Source organism: Canis lupus, chromosome 33 (genome assembly GCF_048164855.1).
Source record: "Canis lupus baileyi chromosome 33, mCanLup2.hap1, whole genome shotgun sequence".
Taxonomy (NCBI): Eukaryota; Metazoa; Chordata; class Mammalia; order Carnivora; family Canidae; genus Canis; species Canis lupus.
Window position 1 is genome coordinate 16,081,040 of NC_132870.1, and position 17,661 is coordinate 16,098,700.

At 33.8% G+C, this 17,661-nt stretch overlaps 1 protein-coding gene and 1 pseudogene across 3 annotated transcripts in view; both read left to right on the plus strand.

The window, feature by feature from the left end:
• The window catches only part of GRID2 (glutamate ionotropic receptor delta type subunit 2), a 1,466,011-nt gene that overhangs the window by 702,602 nt on the left and 745,748 nt on the right, over positions 1-17,661 (plus strand). The window lies entirely within an intron of this gene.
• LOC140623526 (small ribosomal subunit protein uS10-like) lies at positions 3,643-5,530 on the plus strand (annotated as a pseudogene).

Genomic DNA, 17,661 nt, shown 5'->3' on the forward strand with positions numbered 1-17,661 from the left:
CTGGGGTCCTGGGATCGAGTTCTGCATTGGGCTCCCCACAAGGAGCTTGCTTCTCCCTCTGCCTATGTCTCTGCCCCTCTCTCTGTGTCTCTCATGAATAGATGAATAAAATCTTAAAAAAAAAAATAAACTGTTTTTGAAATCTCTATAATTACTAGTTATCCTAAGATATGGAGAATGGGATAAAATTGCCATGAGATAGCTGGGTCCTTTTACTTACTTACTCAAAATTATTTTTACTATGAAAAATTAACTCAATCTGAAGAGATGAGAAAGTTATAGCTGAGCCAGACTATACATATGTTCGTGTGCATATGTAGTTTTACACATACATATGTATATAGTCTGTTTATAAGATATGTATGTATTTAAAAGAAAAATACACATCACATTGCCATTGAGCATGAAATTAAAATAATCATCTAGAAGCTCAAAGTGAAGATAGCACTTTTAATTTAATATTCTGACAGCTTTGGGCAACCCGGGTGGCTCAGCGGTTTAGCACCTCCTTTGGCCTAGGGTGTGATCCTGGAGACCCGGGATCGAGTCCCATGTCAGGCTCCCTGCATGGAGCCTGCTTTCTACCTCTGCCCGTGTCTCTGCCTCTCTGTCTCTGTGTCTCTCATGAATAAATAAATAAAATCTTAAAAAAAAAAAAAAACTCTGACAGCTTTGCTGAAATTCAAATGGGATTTTTTTTTAAAGATTTTATTTATTTATTCATGAGAGACACAGAGGGAGGGAGAGAGGCAGAGACACGGGCAGAGGGAGAAGCAGGCTTCATGCAGGGAGCCCGACATGGGACTGGATCCCGGGTCTCCGGGATCATGCCCTGGGCTGAAGGCAGCGCTAAACCGCTGAGCCACCCAGGCTGCCCTCAAATGGGAAATTTTATACAAGTTGCTTACCTGACAGTATTGATATGAGGATTACTATTTATGAGATAAAAACCTTTGTAAACTGCTTTGACCCTTGTGAAAGGAAAACTAGTAGTGATTAAAGAATAACAGCTGCTTTCCTTTTAACCCCAATCTGAGATCAGATCTCCTTTCACAGTGGTAGAAGAATCTGTATAATGAAAAGGATTCAAGTAGGCAGATGGTTTTAAGAGAGGATACGGATGATCATGAGAAGAGTTTTATAGCTTTCTCTTGTTTGTTGAGATTGTTTTTTTTTTTTTTAATCTCTATTTATTGTGGATAACTTCATGTTTATTGGCACCATATGCTAATACTATGTAAACACAGGATGTCTATATATTTACTTAATATTTCACTCACTGAACTCAGTAAGTTAAAAAATTTAAAGTAAGTCAGCATATATCATACATATGTTGCTCATATTTGATAGTTTGAGCAAGGGTGCTAAAAATATAAGGTTTTAACTTATCTTGTGGACATATATGTATGTGGATATATACATATATAATATATTAAGTGAATGAGTATGCATACACATAATGAAGGTTTTGTTTCTGTACTAGGGGTTTTATCATCTTCAATTTTTTAGTATATATTATGTATATATGTATTCCCTTTACTGTCATTATTAATTCATACTTTGTGGCTGTCTAATAGGTAGGGTAAGCCATATATCTATCTATTAAAACTGTATTGGTACCAAAACATTACTAGATATTTTGATTACTTCTTAATAATTCTCAATCATAAATTACTTACCTCATCCACTTTCAGTATTTATAAATAGGAGATAAATACCATATATCTATGTTTTTTAATGAACAATATTTGAGGCATAATTCTGAGCCAGGATTTTGTAAAGCCTAAGGTGGGACTAGGGAGATGAAGTGGAAGAAGGGTCAAAGATTATGAAATATTGGCAAATACTGGCAATAGCTTTCCAAAAGATCAAATTCCATGGAAAGACTAGATTCATGGTAAGAAATTATAGAACAATATATATCATAATATGAATATGCCTAAGTAGAATTTTGAGCACTTTGTTTTAAAAAGGAGGATAAGTTAATTCTGCTTACAAATCAGTTGAAAGCCATATCTAACTATGGATTTTCTGAGTGCCAGAGGAAAGGGGTGATATTAAGCACAAAGAAATGTGTGCAAATAAAAATACTAATAGGACAAAGTTATTTGAAGGGAAAACAAATAGTTATCTGGGACAGAAGATGGACTTTAAAGAACTAGGGTGGTAGCTAGAGGCCATTGTATGACTAAGTATTACATCAAGGTTATGTAGGCCTCACAGAGAATGTGAGTCATAGTAGTCACATAAGAAACTTGTGTTTTAGAAAGGTCAAACCTAACAATATGGAGAATGTGCTGGGAGATTTGTTAAGGGAGAGTTTATATGATACCCAGTATAATATTAATGAGTTTTCCCTGAAAAATGACTTGTGGTCAAATGCAACTGAGAAATTCTCAGTCAATATAAATAAGCATTTTTCAAAGCCAAACTAATAGATTACTTGATATTTTAATATGTTAATATGTACTGAGATACATACAGACACATAAACATATATATGTAATAGTGTCTCCATCATTATCTTATTTTCCTGTAGGGAATATACCCATACATATATATTATATGTATATTACTCAAGCATATACAACTAATTAAATGGTGTAGCCAAAGTCTAACTCATATATGTTTAACTTCAGGGCTGTCAACCACAGTAGAGTCATTTCACTGGGGAAAAAAAAAAAAAAAAAAAAAACTGTAAGTAAGAGGGACGGAGAGGAGAAAGAAACTCAAGGAATGATCAGAATATAGTACCAACAGGATTTGTTAACCGCTGAATGTTGGAGCCTTAACACAGAGGCTTCACAGGATAAATTAATCCCTTTAACATATGTGCAAAGCCATGCTTATGGATACATATGCCTTATTCCAAAAACAGGATTTCCAGCTTTGGCTTCAGATTCTCAAGGGTATTTGAAACCACTAAAAGAATAAGACCCACTGGTAGTGAACCAAGTCTGTATCTCTGAAGTTAGATTAGTAGATCCAAAAGGGGAAATAGAAAATGAAGGAAACAATCGAGAAAGCAGTGTTCCAGATGTCAAAGCAATGAGGGAGCTACAAAACAGCTTTAGGGATTAAGAACAGAGATACTAGAGCCAACCACAAATCCTGGTTATTACCAGTAGCTAAATTTTGGTCAGGTTATTTACCCCTTTATGAAAATTTTCCACATGCATAATATAAATTAAAATAACAACCTACCTCATAGGATAGTAACGAACATTATTAAATGGTTTTACATAAGTTACTACTTAGCAAAGGGCCCAATACATAGGAAGTAATATATAAGTGTAAATCAGGAACAAGGATCTTCTCTGGGGATTTACATATGCTATAATCCTCACAGTAATCCAAGAATTAGATATTGTCAATCCCATCATGCAATAAAGGAGCTAACATTAAAACCAATGGGACTAAAACAACGACAACAACAACAAACAACTAAGCTGACTCCAGTTTTGTTTGACTCTAAACCCAAGCTCCTTCAACTATACTCTATGGTCATTGCAGAATATTAAATGAGAGGATTTTCAAGAAGCATAGGCGTGCCAAATTCTATAAAAGAAGAATACTGAAACATGAGCAATTAGGCTTCTTGGAGGGAATAAGATCATAAAAAAAAATAACAATTTCAAAAGAATGGACTTGATTGATGGTAGATTGCAAAAAGAGGTAAGACATAGAAACAACAAATACAGAATAAACTCTGAGGTTTGACATTAAAGAGGAGGAAAAGGATACAGTATTATCTGTGAAGATTTAAGAAACTTTGGAGGCTCCTGGGTGGCTCAGCTGGTTGAGTGTTCAACGCTTGATTTTAGGTCAGATCATGATCTCAGTCTTGAGATCAAGACCTGCATCAGGCTCCTTGTTCAGCATGGATCTCTATCTCCTTCTGTCTCTGTCCCTTCTTGCTCATGCATGCTCTCTGTCAAATAAATAAATAAATTAATTAATTAATTAATTGAATTTTTCCAATGGAATTTGTGTGTGTATACGTACAATTTTGTGTGTGTGTTAACATTTTTAACTTTTGTATGTTTGAAAGATGAGTGAGCTGGAGCATCCTAGAATGTTCAGGGGAAGGAACCTTGAGAAAGAAAAATGGTATAAAAGAAAGAAGAAAATTTTGATGTATCAAAAATTGGGGTAGACATGCCCTATGGCCTTTATTAACCGAGTGATTCAATCACACAGATTAGTAACACTTCCTAAGTGCTTACAATGCATTGTGCACTATTTTAAGTGCTGTGAACCAATTCATGCGATTCTTATAACAGCCTTTTGAAGTAGCTACCATTACTAAGTGGATAGTGAAATACAGAGAAGTTCCTATAGGAGGCAGCGCTGTTACTTAAACTTTTATATTTGGACTCTAAAATTCATGTACTTACTAACCTTAGCTCACTGCCTTTCTATGTAACACCCACCTGGGCAGTTGGAAGTGGGAGGTTCGTTTAGAATCTTTGAAACTTGTGGAATGGAGCGACATCTGAAGAAAGAAAAATGGAAAGAAACGAAAACATTAAGGTAGGACCAAGTGGAAAATGAGGAGAAAGAGGAGCCAAAACAGGAGACAGACCATTAGAAGATTCTAGAAAGAAATTGGCTTAGAGAGAGGAAAAGAAAAATGAGGAGAAATGCAAGCTACATTAGATGCCAAGTAAAGTGTGTTATTATAATTAAATGGCTTTAGTCATATCTAGCTCATTTATTTTTAGAGTAAGTTACCACATTATTAGGTTTGAAATTTGGTCTATTTCTTTAAAAAAAATTGAGTTGCATGAGTAGTTTCAACTACCTTGTAAAAAATGATTCTGTCTTCTGCAGTGCTTCTGTCAACTTGTGGAGTAGTTGCAAAGATAAAAATGAAATTATATAAGGGAAAATATGTCTGGAAATACCCAACTGTAAGGATAACGACTGAATATTAAAAAAGTATTAAATTTGGAAACTTCATCAAAAATTATTTAAATTAAAAAAAAAAAAACACCTTTTAATTTCCCTAAATATCTTGTGTCTTTTAAAAATTACCACTACACTCTTTGAGGAAGACGTGGGGGCAGCCAGAGCGGAGCCCAGGATGCTCCTGCTCCTGCTCCTGCTCCTGCTCGGGACTCCCCGCTGTCCGCGAGGAGCAAGGCGGTCAGGAAGCCAGCCACGGACATGGCTTTAAAGATGCTGGGAAGACACCCGTGGAACCAGAGGTGGCGATTCACCCAATTGGAATTACCCTAACGAGCCGCAACGTAAAATCTTTGGGAAAGGTGTGTGCCGGCCTGATCAGAGGTGCGAAGGAAAAGAATCTCAAGGTGAAAGGACCAGAGCTGATGCATGCCTCCTGAGCCTCTGAGAATCACTAGGAGAAGGACTCCTGTGGGAAGGTTCTAAGACTTGGGATCGTTTTCAGATGAGGGTCCACAAGTGACTCATTGATCTGCACAGTCCTTCTGAGGTTGTTAAGCAGCTTACCTCCATCAGTGTTGAGCCTGGAGTCCAGGTTGAAGTCACCGCCGCAGATGCTTAAATCAACCTTTCTAATAAATTGATTATCTGTTGTTAAAAATAATAAATAAATAAATAAAAATAAAAATTACCACTACATATCAGACGTAATATTGCTCTTCCCTTGAAGGTGTTTTTTAATTTTATTTTATTTTTATTTTATTTTATTTTATTTTTATTTTATTTTATTTTTATTTCATTTTATTTTATTTTTATTTTATATTTTATTTTATTTTATTTTATTTTATATTTTATTTTATTTTTATTTTATTTCATTTTACATTTTATTTTATTTTTATTTCATTTTATTTTATATTATTTTATTTTATATTTTATTTTATTTTTATTTTATTTTATTTTATATTTTATTTTATATTTTATTTCATTTTATATTTTATTTTATTTTATTTTATTTTATATTTTATGTTATGTTATTTTTTTATTTTATTTTATTTTATTTTATATTTTATTTTTATTTTATTTTTTATTTTATTTTATTTTATTTTATTTTATTTTATTTTATTTTATTTTATTTTATTATTATTTTATTAAGTTTTATACCTTGATTTGACAATCAGCGATTAGTTCTCATCCACATTAACACTCTGTAGATTATGTTAAAAGTGGTGACAGGTACACAGGTAACCAGCCTGTAGAGCTTGTTTGGTGAATCTTCATCCTCCTTACATTTTCTGGACAACCGCACAGGGATACGGTGTGGAACATTATTCCTTATTCCTTCGGCCCGGACAGCTTTGTTGAACCCGGGGTCCATGTGCACATCTGGAGTTCCCATCTCCTTCATGGCAAACTTCCGGATCTCTTTGAGGCCCGAGGGGCAGGCTTCTCGAAACCCGCTCGTGGATACGTTTGTGAATGTTGATGGTGTGTTCTCTGGTCCCTACCGCGTTGATGGCAGAACCGCCCTTCTTCCTCCCGCCACCCTTCTTTGCGGGAGCCATTCTGCTGGGCCCTACTTGGAAAGGAAGACCCCTTGAAGGTTTTTGAAGATATTTTGCGAAACCAAGAATATAAATGTTATCACATAAATTACTTTATAATTATTTTGTCCATAAAAATTGTAGATTAAATAAATCTGTTTTTCCTATAGAAAAATGAAACAGTCTTAGATTTTAAAAGAATTAATTTCATATATGTAGTTGAGGGTGGCTTTTAAAAAAGAATAAGTACATAATTAATTTTCAGTCTGCCCTATAGTTAAATATAAAATTCGCTGGAACATGAAAACTTCGCTATTAGCGATGCTATAATCAAGCAACATTTTTATAAAAAAAGAGTATTTATTAAATGTAAACATGCATTTGTATTTTTCTTTTCTATCTTCTATTCCTCACTTAAGAACTATTCTAGGTTTTATTAACTACTTAAAGAAGAATAAAAAATATATTTTTTAAAGATTTTATTTATTTGTTCATGAGAGATAGATAGAGAGAGAGAGAGAGAGAGAGGCACAGGCACAGGCAGAGGGAGAAGCTGACTCGACGCTGGGAGCCCAACGTGGGACTCGATCCTGGGTCCCCAGGATCACTCCCTGGGCTGAAGGCAGCGCCAAACCGCTGAGCCACCTGAGCTGCCCAGAATAAAAAATATTAATCTTTCCCTATAGTATCTTAACTGACTAAGGATTTCAGTGGCTATACTTCTTTGAATACTAAAAATTATTTTGATCTCTATTATATCCAGACTTTTTTGTTCCCTAGTATTAAGTTTTTTGTTGTTAATATGCAGCTAAATGAATGTCATCTTTTTTTTTTTAATGTCATCTTTTGAAAAATTTTTTGGTTAATAAAAAGAAGAAAGTAATGAATATTTGCCCTTTCCTTGTATTGTTTTTTAATAAAACATAATTGGAAAACTGAACATCTAAATTTCAATCATTAGAAAAATGAAAGCCATCCTTTATAACAAGAGGGTTTTTGTTTTGTTTTATATTTTACCTCAGTACTTCCTATAGCTTTAATTTACTGAGAAAAAGCCATGAAAGGCTTCCGCAAAATACCCATTCCTAATCAGGGGTATGACCCAGAGCATTTCAAGATCATCAATTAAAATAGCATTTTTCATCTAAAGCCTCAAATGTGGTACATGGTACATTTAGTTGTGAAAGGGATTACACACCTAAATGAAGAAGGCTTTATCTTAGTAAGGGAAATTATTCTAGCAAAATGCTAGGGGACTTCAATATGAATAGCACTTGGCATTCTCTGAGGTTTCCTGTAGTGTAGTGTCTGAGTCTTAAAATTTATATATCACTGTAGTAAGCACCAATCAAGGAGGGTTTTTCATGCTTACTTCTAAGAATCCATGACACTCACTAACTCCATCTATTAAAAAAATACAATATTTTTACAGTATTTATACTGTTACATAGAAATTGAAACCAAAACCCAAGTACATACAATATGCTCCCAGTCATAAAGTATGAGACATTTTTGTCTATATCAGTCCCTTAATAGATTTGTAGAACATATCCTTAATTATCAGTTAACAAGTGGATTGTAGAGATTGTATGTGATAGGGCTTCTTTGGATATTAAAACTTAATTACATAATAAGAAGAGAACTCCCAACAGAATTTTATTATATGAAACATCCTACAGTCTCACTATTCAGTATAAATTATTTTTTCTTAAGGAGAGACTGATAAAATTATTAAGCAATGAAATGTTGGGGAATACTAAACATTTAACTGGTTTATTAAGAATAATTATTTCATTTTAATTTTAAGATACCAATGTGCTTTGTTAAAAAAAAAATACAGGAAATTTTCAGGTACTCAAAGACTAGTTATCTGATCAGTTATCTATATGACACTTTATTCCAGACTTGCCCTTAGCTTTCCCTGTAGTGGTATCATTGTTCATTTCTTCATCCTAAATTGAAATAGAAAGAAAAACTAAATAATGTCATCTTGTTTGGCTCTGTGTTTGATGAGAGAAAATGTTGACATTGGGTTACAGTGGAGCTGTTATTTATTTCGAGTCATTATTCATCCATCACTAGTTTTCACTAAAGAAAAGTTAGCTCTGGTTTACCCAACAACAGATCAATTCTGTTTTAAGAACAATTTGTAAAGCTTGGGACAACCATGAATATAAAATAGTATAATTCATCAGGTCATAACAATAGACAACCAAAAATGACTAATGAAAATCTAACTTCACTACTGGCCTAAAAAGAAATTAAGTTAAGATTTCGTAGACCTTCTTTTTTATAGGATTAGGTCCCCATCTTTCTTATTATTATCTGTTTCTCTCTACTGTGATTACCACAGTGGCATAATTATCAATGGAAAGCTGAAAATCTTAGTGAATTGTAGGAAAGCATTGGCATAAAGAGGCAAGGGTAAAGGATGGACAGACTCCAACTCTATAAAAACTTGCATGAAAAGTTGAAAACCTAAACCAACATCCCTTAAGTTTCCATCTCCAAAACAGAAAATATATATTTAATTTTATTTGTACTCACAGTTATCTGAGTTATCCAGCTCAAGAAGGAGTCAAGTGTGTATTTAGCAATCCCAAGAAACGTGGAGAGAGCCCTACAGTGTCCATCATGAAATCTCTTTATTGATCAGTTTTTTCCAGATGGAATTCCATTGCATATCCTTAAGGATCTACAAACCCCCATAAGATTTTACTTTTAAAATTAGATTTTACTTTTATCAGTATTTATATATATATCCATATATACACATACATGTACCAGAAGAACTATATCACAATCTTATAACCAACTACCTCCCTGCATTTTTATTATCTATATAATTCTATATCTATATTTGTGTTGGTACCAAGTAATGAATAAGTGCTTTTGTTACTTGTCAGTTTGAGTTTCTCAAACTTTATCCAATGACATATCTTGGCACCTAAAAGTTTTCAAATTTAAGAAACACTGGCATAGATGACTGAATTAACCAATTGCTGCCATCAGTTCTGTCATGATATTAAGCCCCGGGTGAACTTCTGAACATAAAACAGCAGAAAAATCACCTACACATGGGTCATCATCACACTCTCCATGTTCACATCTTTGTACTTTTAAAAGAGCTATCTTAAAAAATAATTTAAAAGGGAAGAGCACAGACAGCCTGCCTGGACTCACCTGGCCTTCTGGGCTTCACTGGCACCATAGCCTCCTCTTTCCTAATGGCTACAAATATCAGCCCAAAGCCTGAGGTAATCTCTTAAATGGTTCCATTCCCTTTACCCACCTTTCCTTTTATCAGCTCCAGGTGGATATGGATTAGAGAGAAAGAGAGAGAGAGCAAAAGCAGGGGGAGGGGGTAAGGGACAGAGGGAGAAGGGGAAGCAAACTCTTTGCTGGGCAGCCTGTGTGGGGCTCCATCCCAGGACCCCGAGATCATGACCTGAGCCGAAAGCAGACACTTAACTGACCGAGCCACCCAGGTGCTTTCTTGTATAAAATCCAAGATTTGATCATTGTTTGGATACTTTAAAGGGTAATATATTAAATAGTGTAGGGTATGTAGTTAGGAGCATGAATTCTGGATCCAGATTGCCTGTATTCAGATTCTTTGCTCTGCCACTTACTAGTTGTGTGACATTGAACCTGATATTTGACTTCTTTATGCTAAAGTTCACAATTTTTAAAATAGGCATTAAAATAGCCTTTAACTTATGTATACTGGTTGACAAATTCACAAGCATATTATTAAATAACTTAAATTAATAAATATTAACCATATTTAATTATTTGTACATATTTAATATATACAAATAATTTGAAAAAAAAACTTTTAATGTGATGTTCCGGTGCAATGTCATATTAATATTACAACCATGTTTTCATGATAAAAATAATGATATGATGCTACCCAGGATGTTCTGCTCTAATATCCCCATGACATTTTCTTTTCCAAGCCTAACAACTTTTACTTTAATTTTATTAGACATAAAATCTTAAAAATCTGTGAAAGGTGAAAAGAAATCATTCTTTTTACATAAATATATATATTTAAATATTTTATTTATTTATTCATAGAGACACACACACAGAGAGAGAGAGAGAGAGAGAGAGAGAGGCAGAGACACAGGCAGAGGGAGAAGCAGGCTCCATGGAGGGAGCCTGACGTGGGATTCGATCCCAGGACTCCAGAACCACACCCTGGGCCGAAGGCAGGTGCTTAACCGCTAAGCCACCCAGGGATCCCCTACATAAATATATTAACAACATTGTATAATCTCAGGATCATTAAAAGTTTTCTTGCACATGCCATTGTAGCATTTTCCTCTTTACTGGAAAAAAAAAAAAAAGAAAGCAAGCTAATAAATGATGAAGAACTTAAGTTTTTTTTTTTTTTAAAGAAAAGATTTTTTTTTATTTATTCATGAGAGACAGAGAGAGAGAGAGAGAGATTGAGAGAGAGAGGCAAAGACACAAGCAGATGGAGAAGCAGGCTCCCTGCAGGGAGCCTGATGTCAGACTCCATCCCAGGTCTCCAGGATCACACCCTGGGTGGAAGGCAGGAGCTAAACCACTGAGCCACCCAGGGATCCCAAAGAATTTAAGTTTTATATGACTTTGCTGATCACAAATAGTCAAAGACTAAACTGCTGAATGTAGGTTTAAAATGGAATTACATTTATTATTACCAAAGAATATCTGAAACCAAATAGCAGCCAACTTTTTATATTCATAGAAAATCTTATACAACCTAATATTTGTTATAACTTTTTCATTATACAGCATGAATTTTCATTGTTTGTATTTTTTAAAATAGGAAGTTTAAAAGCAAATAAATCATTAATAATCCTGTCATTAAATACATGTTTATTAATAATTAATATTTGAGGTATCTGTGGTTTTTTGCAGTTTTAAAATTTTAAACATAAATGCATGAAATTTTGAAGAATATCATTTGTGAAAATAGCTAGAATATTATTTTAAAAGCTTCTTATATAATATTTTGTTTTTTTAATTTTATGATAGTCACAGAGAGAGAGAGAGGCACAGAGACACAGGCAGAGGGAGAAGCAGGCTCCATGCACCGGGAGCCCGATGTGGGATTCGATCCCGGGTCTCCAGGATCGCGCCCTGGGCCAAAGGCAGGCGCCAAACCGCTGCGCCACCCAGGGATCCCTCCTTATATAATATTTATATGAATTTTGAATAGTAGCCATATTGGAAAATTTACAGATATTTGTCTAAAACTACTTTATGAGCCCACGGAAACAGAAATTTCTTAGAAGAGAATTTGAATTCCAATTTAAAGAACATATTATGTGATTTAAAACTTCACAAATGTGATTGATGTTAACGGGATTATTTAACAACATATCCCTATTGTGAAGAAGTTAGGTATTTAATGAAAAACAAAGTAAGTACGAAAGGATTCAGGTTTGAATTCCAATTTAAAGAACATACTGTGTGATTTAAAACATCACAAATATGTGTGATGGTAACAGGATTATTTAACAACATATCTCTATTGTGAAGAAGATAGATACTTAATTTTAAAAAGTACGTATGAAAAGATTTAGGTCCACTTTGATAGCCATTTGGAAAATAGAAGAGAATTAGGAAACTTTTCTTTTTTCATAATACACAAGCAATAAAAAAAAAAAACTTTTAAAAAATTTCTGTTATTTTGGGGCCCCTGGATAGCTCAGTCCACTCAGTGGCCAACTCTTGATTTTGGCCCAGGTCATGATCTCAGGGTCATGAGAAACCCCACAACGGGCACTGAATGGAATCTGCTTAAGATTCTTTTTCTCCTGATGCGCCTGGGTGGCCCAGTTGGTTGAGCAACTCAGTCTTGGTTTTGGCTGGGGTCATGATCTCAGGGTGGTGGGATTAAGCCCCACATCTGGCTCTGCCCTCAGTGGGGAGTCTGCTTGAGATTCTCTCTCTCCTTTTGCCTGCTCCCCAACAAAAATGTTGCTGATGTTTCAACTCTGGAGGAAGATATTTTGTTTATGTAAATCTTGTGGTTGAGAATTTAAATTTATAAATAGGAAATATAAAAAATATATTTTCTAATTAAATTGATGCCATCCAAACTATTTTCTTTAGCTACAAGTTTTTTTTTTTTTATATATATATATATTAAAGAAGAAGCCTACTGAAGGTTTACACAGTATTTCCTTTCATCTTCTGTTTTTCTCTGGGAGGCAGATTTTTTTTTTTTCTAAAAGTACCAAAGAAATTAAGATAACAATAAGGGTTCAAAGTTAAGCATTTGGGCTCAGACTATGTAAAATAGTCAACAAGCCTGATGCAACAATATGAAAAGTGAAATATTTATCAGAAAGATAAAGCAACCTGTTGACTTTTTTCACCTTATTAGAGGTTTTTAATTTTTTTGAAGGTTTCTTATGAACAAACAATGTTTAGGTTTTTCCCTTAAGTAATTTATAAAAAATTAGGATGAAAATTAATTATAAATTACAATACCAGTTATTAGACTTAAGTTAGTGTATGTCCTTATTTTAAGTGAAGCACAATCTTTTGAGCTTATTATTAAAACTCTCTTAAAAGAGATGAAAGAGGGCAGCCCGGGTGGCTCAGCGGTTTAGCACCTCCTTCAGCTCAGGACATGATCCTGGAGACCCAGGATTAAGTCTCATGTCAGGCTCCCTGCAGGGAGCCTGCTTCTCCCTCTGCCTGTGTCTGCCTCTTTCTCTCTTTCTCTCTCTCTCTCTCTCTCTCTGTGTCTCTCATGAATAAATAAATATAATCTTTAAAGTAAATAAATAAAAGAGATGAAAGAAAATTACCTGTCAGTGTTTGCTGTTAGTTTGGTTTAAAAATTAAAAAAAAATTAAAAAAAGAAGAAGAAGAAGAAAGAAAAAGGAAAGAAATACTCAGGGTTTGAAAGATAAATTGAAGAGCAAAATCTTCAGTTTCTTGAAAAAGATAGGATAGATAGGTCACTGTGTCCATACGTGTGTGTGCATAAACTAACACAATCTAAAAATGATTTAAATCAAAGATCCTAGTAATAAGAGATATATGTAATCTAATATGAATATAATTTCTATATCCATTATAATGCCATTTGTGGCTTACACTCCAATCATGACTTAAAACAAAATAAAAAATCATTTTTACATATGAGGATAAGTGAGCTTTTTTCATCGAATGTTACATTCAGTCTTGTAAATGGATCATTTAGCTTTGGGGAAGGTTCAGATGATTTATCTTATATAATGTGATTAGCTCAGTGTATTTCAACTGGCTCTAAGGAACACTTTCTTTGGCTAATTATTCCTTTTGATTTTTTTTAACCTTCAGTTCTTGGTCCAATATTATGAAATCATGACATCTGTTTTTACTTGGTTTGCTATGGAAAGACTCTATAAATTCCTTATCTTAAACATCACACTTAAGATATTTGCTTTTATTATTTATGTGCTTTGTATTGTTTTTTAATGATATAATAGCAGATATTTATATTTTAAGATTATAAGCCATGCAGACAAGATTGAGCACATTCAGTTATTCTGTTACTCCTTAACAAAATTTGAGAATAGGGAGAAGTCACAAAGCCACTTTGTAAATAAACCAATGTACTAGAATTTAAGAATAAATAAAATTACAAAGCAATACAGAAATATAAAGAGAACTTTCTTCACTGCAATGTCACCATACTCATTTTGCAGAAGTTCATGTATCTTCCCATAAATTTTATGTGCATATTAAAGCAAGGATGTATAAAAGAAAAATGTAAATGGGACAAATTACAACACATCTATAGGTTGAAGGGAATACTTAATTATATGAAACTACATTATTAGCTAATCTTACTCATTCTAGAATAGGGAATAGGGGCATGCAGTATATCAGGAAATTAATAAATATTCGTTAAATAAAGTAAATGTCTAAACACGGAGCATCTGCCAGAGATGCTGCTCAGCATAAACTTATAGAGAAGTTTCTTTCTCTTTCAGAAACACAGTCTTTGAAAACTTGAATGTTTCCAGATGTTTCTGAGTCTTGGGCTCAAATTTCCTCCTTCCTTCTTTTGTTTTTTTCTCCTTCTTTTCCTTCCTTTTTTCCATCCATCAACAAATACTTATTGAGGGTATACTGTGTGCTAGTTTGGGCTGAAGGGCACATTATTATTAAGCAATAGACTCTAATACACACTTATGGGATACACAACAGAGCCAACTGCCATTTTAGTTATATTTTTCTGTATCACAGAGATAAAATAGTTAGAAACCTTCTCCTTTTTTCTCTCTTCCTCTTTCTCCTCTTTCTTACCACATCGAAATATAGGATATTTTATCTCCACTAACAAAGGAATAATGCTATATTACTGTAATTCTTATACTTTTATTTTGCTTTGGTTGTTGGTGGATGGGAGAATGAACATCAGGAATAGAGAGAAGGAAAAAATAGTAACAAGTTACTTTTTAAAAGATTTTATTTACTTATTTGACAGAGAGACAGGAGAGAGCATAGGCAGGAGGAGTGGCAGACAGCGGGAGAGGGAGAAGCAGACTCCCCCTGAGCAGGGAATCTGATGTGGGGCTTGATCACTGGGCCCTGGGATCATGACCTGAGCAGACGGCAGATGCTTAACCGACTGAGCCACTCAGGCACCACTGTAACAGGTTTTTGTTTGTTTGTTTTTAATTGAGATTTAATATATATACAAGACACACAAATCTTAAGCGTTCAGTTCATTAATTTTGACAATTGTATCTATCAGTGAAACCATCACCCCAGTCAAACTATAGAACCAAACTATCTTTAAAATACATAAAATAGTGTAAAATACAAGAGCCTCTACAGTGGTTAAAACTGTCTTCTTGAAAGTCTTCATACTTTGAGCTCAGCTATAAAGATTTTTTTTTCAATTTGTAATAAACTACATAGGCAAATTTTCTTAACATCAGAATAAGGTTTTAAATCTCCAGAATTTAAGACGTTTATAACCCAGTTGTCTGATAGATCTTTTTTAAGTTTTCATAATAAATTCTATAATATAAGTATATAGCTAATGTCCTAAGGGCTGTGTCCTAAGACCTCTTAAGAATCAAGATAATTTCTTGACATTTAAATGCTTGTAAATCTATTGCATACCCATAAACACAAAATGCTATGCATTTGTCTCCTAGAAAGATTCAGGTCTCATTTGATTAGACCCTGTTTATTTAACACATTTTGAAGACTCATTAAAGAGGGCTTAGGAAAGTAAAGTAACCTTAGTAGGTCTTGAAATTATGGCATTTATAAAAAGAAATGGCAGATTTTGAATTAATGAGACACAATATAATTCATAGCCTAGCTTTTTATTCTATTTTACACCGATAGGATTGCTTAAGGGAATAGACTTAATTGAAATGGTGTATAAGTTATTTTTGATAGAAATTTTTCTTTTTTTCCTTTTCCCACTAGAAATGAGCTCTTAGAAGAAAACTTCAGATAAAAATAAACTAAGGCTCTTTTATTATTTTATTCTGTTTCAGTAAACTACAGACAGTCTTATACAGTTAAAGCTTTCTGAGTGGTATAGAAGCACAACATTCAATATCTGTTATTCTTTTGCTTAAAATAATGCAAACATAGTTTATTTATTTCTCACTCCAGGAAACAAAAGTTCCATGCATCATACTGTCTTATACTTTCAGCTTATTTGGCTTAAGGAAGAATATAAGTACACTCAGTTTAAGATACTTGGGTTTATTATATTATCTTAATCCCTATATCAAGGCTATAGCACTGCTTTTAAGCCTTAGGATAATTTATAAAAAATTACACTCCATATTTAAAATGTTGTTTGCTTTTTAAAATTGCAGATTTTCACTCCTTTGTCAAAAAAGACCACACTATTAACTCTTCTAGAATTTCCCTCTTAAGTCTGCTAAATGTGTTCTACAAGAAAAGGAGATATGAGTGAATTACTTGAGAAGCAGTGAAATCAAGTGTTTCCTTACCATGCCTTATTCAGATCTTTGCTGGTCTATTATATACCTTTGATACATGAGGATCTTGGCAGGTTTTCCTCAAATATTTCACTACTGAATTCCCTTTTTCTTGGAATTGTTATTAACATTTGGAGAAACTCTATTGCATTAAATACCATTCAGAAATCTGTGAGTAACAATGTACCAACAGAAAAATTAAAATCAGCTGTTTTTACCCATTCCTAATGGTTGGTCTCCAAGGATATATAACACATCCCTTCACAAACATACAGATTGGGAATATACAATTTTATTTCTTAATTAAATGTTTTTAAAGCATGACACTTGTTTATTATTTACACATGAACAGTATCAACACATTCTGTTAATCTTTGTGTTTGATTGTAGTTTGATGAAGAGTTAATATTGAGTTAATATTGACTTTTAAAAAAGTCAAAATCTGAAACGGAAAAAAAATGATCAGTTGAGGGAGATATTTGCAAAACATGTTACAGGCAAGAAAAAATTCACTACTGCATATATAGCTTTTAAAATCAATAAGTAAAGTTGAACAAAACTGTTAAAAAAATGAACAAAGGATATGGAGCAGTAGTTGATAAAAAAGGAAATACAAATCACAGATATTCAGTTAAAGAGATTAAAATAAGTTAAAATTTTAAACTATTATGTTGACAAAAGGTAAATTTCAACACAATATCATGAAAACATTTTTTAAAAAAGATTTTTTAAAAAACATTTTTTTTAAATTTATTTGAGAGAGCATGAGAAAGAGCAAAGAGCACAAGCAGGATGAGGGGCGTTGCAGTGAGGGAGAGGGAGAAGCAGACTGCCCCCTGAACAGGGAGCTGGATGTGGGGCTCGATCCTAGGACCCAAAAATCATGACCTGAGCCTAACGTAGACACTTAATTGACTTAACCACTAAGGGGCCCGGTGAAAGTATTTTTGATGCAAAAACTTTAGAGGGTAATTTTGCAATATCTGTCAACATTTTATTTTATTTTTAAAGATTTTATTTTTTTCTGTTTTCTTTACACCCAATGTGGGGCTCCAATCTACAACTCCTGGAAGGGGGAGGAGAGGCAGGAAGCAGACTCCCTGCTGAGCAAGAAGCCTGAAGTGGAGCTCTATCCCAGGACCCCGTGGATCATGACTTGAGCCCAAGGCAGATGCTTAACTGACTGAGTCACCCAGGCGCCCCTGAATAGGAAATGTTATTGGCTGAAGATGTATTCC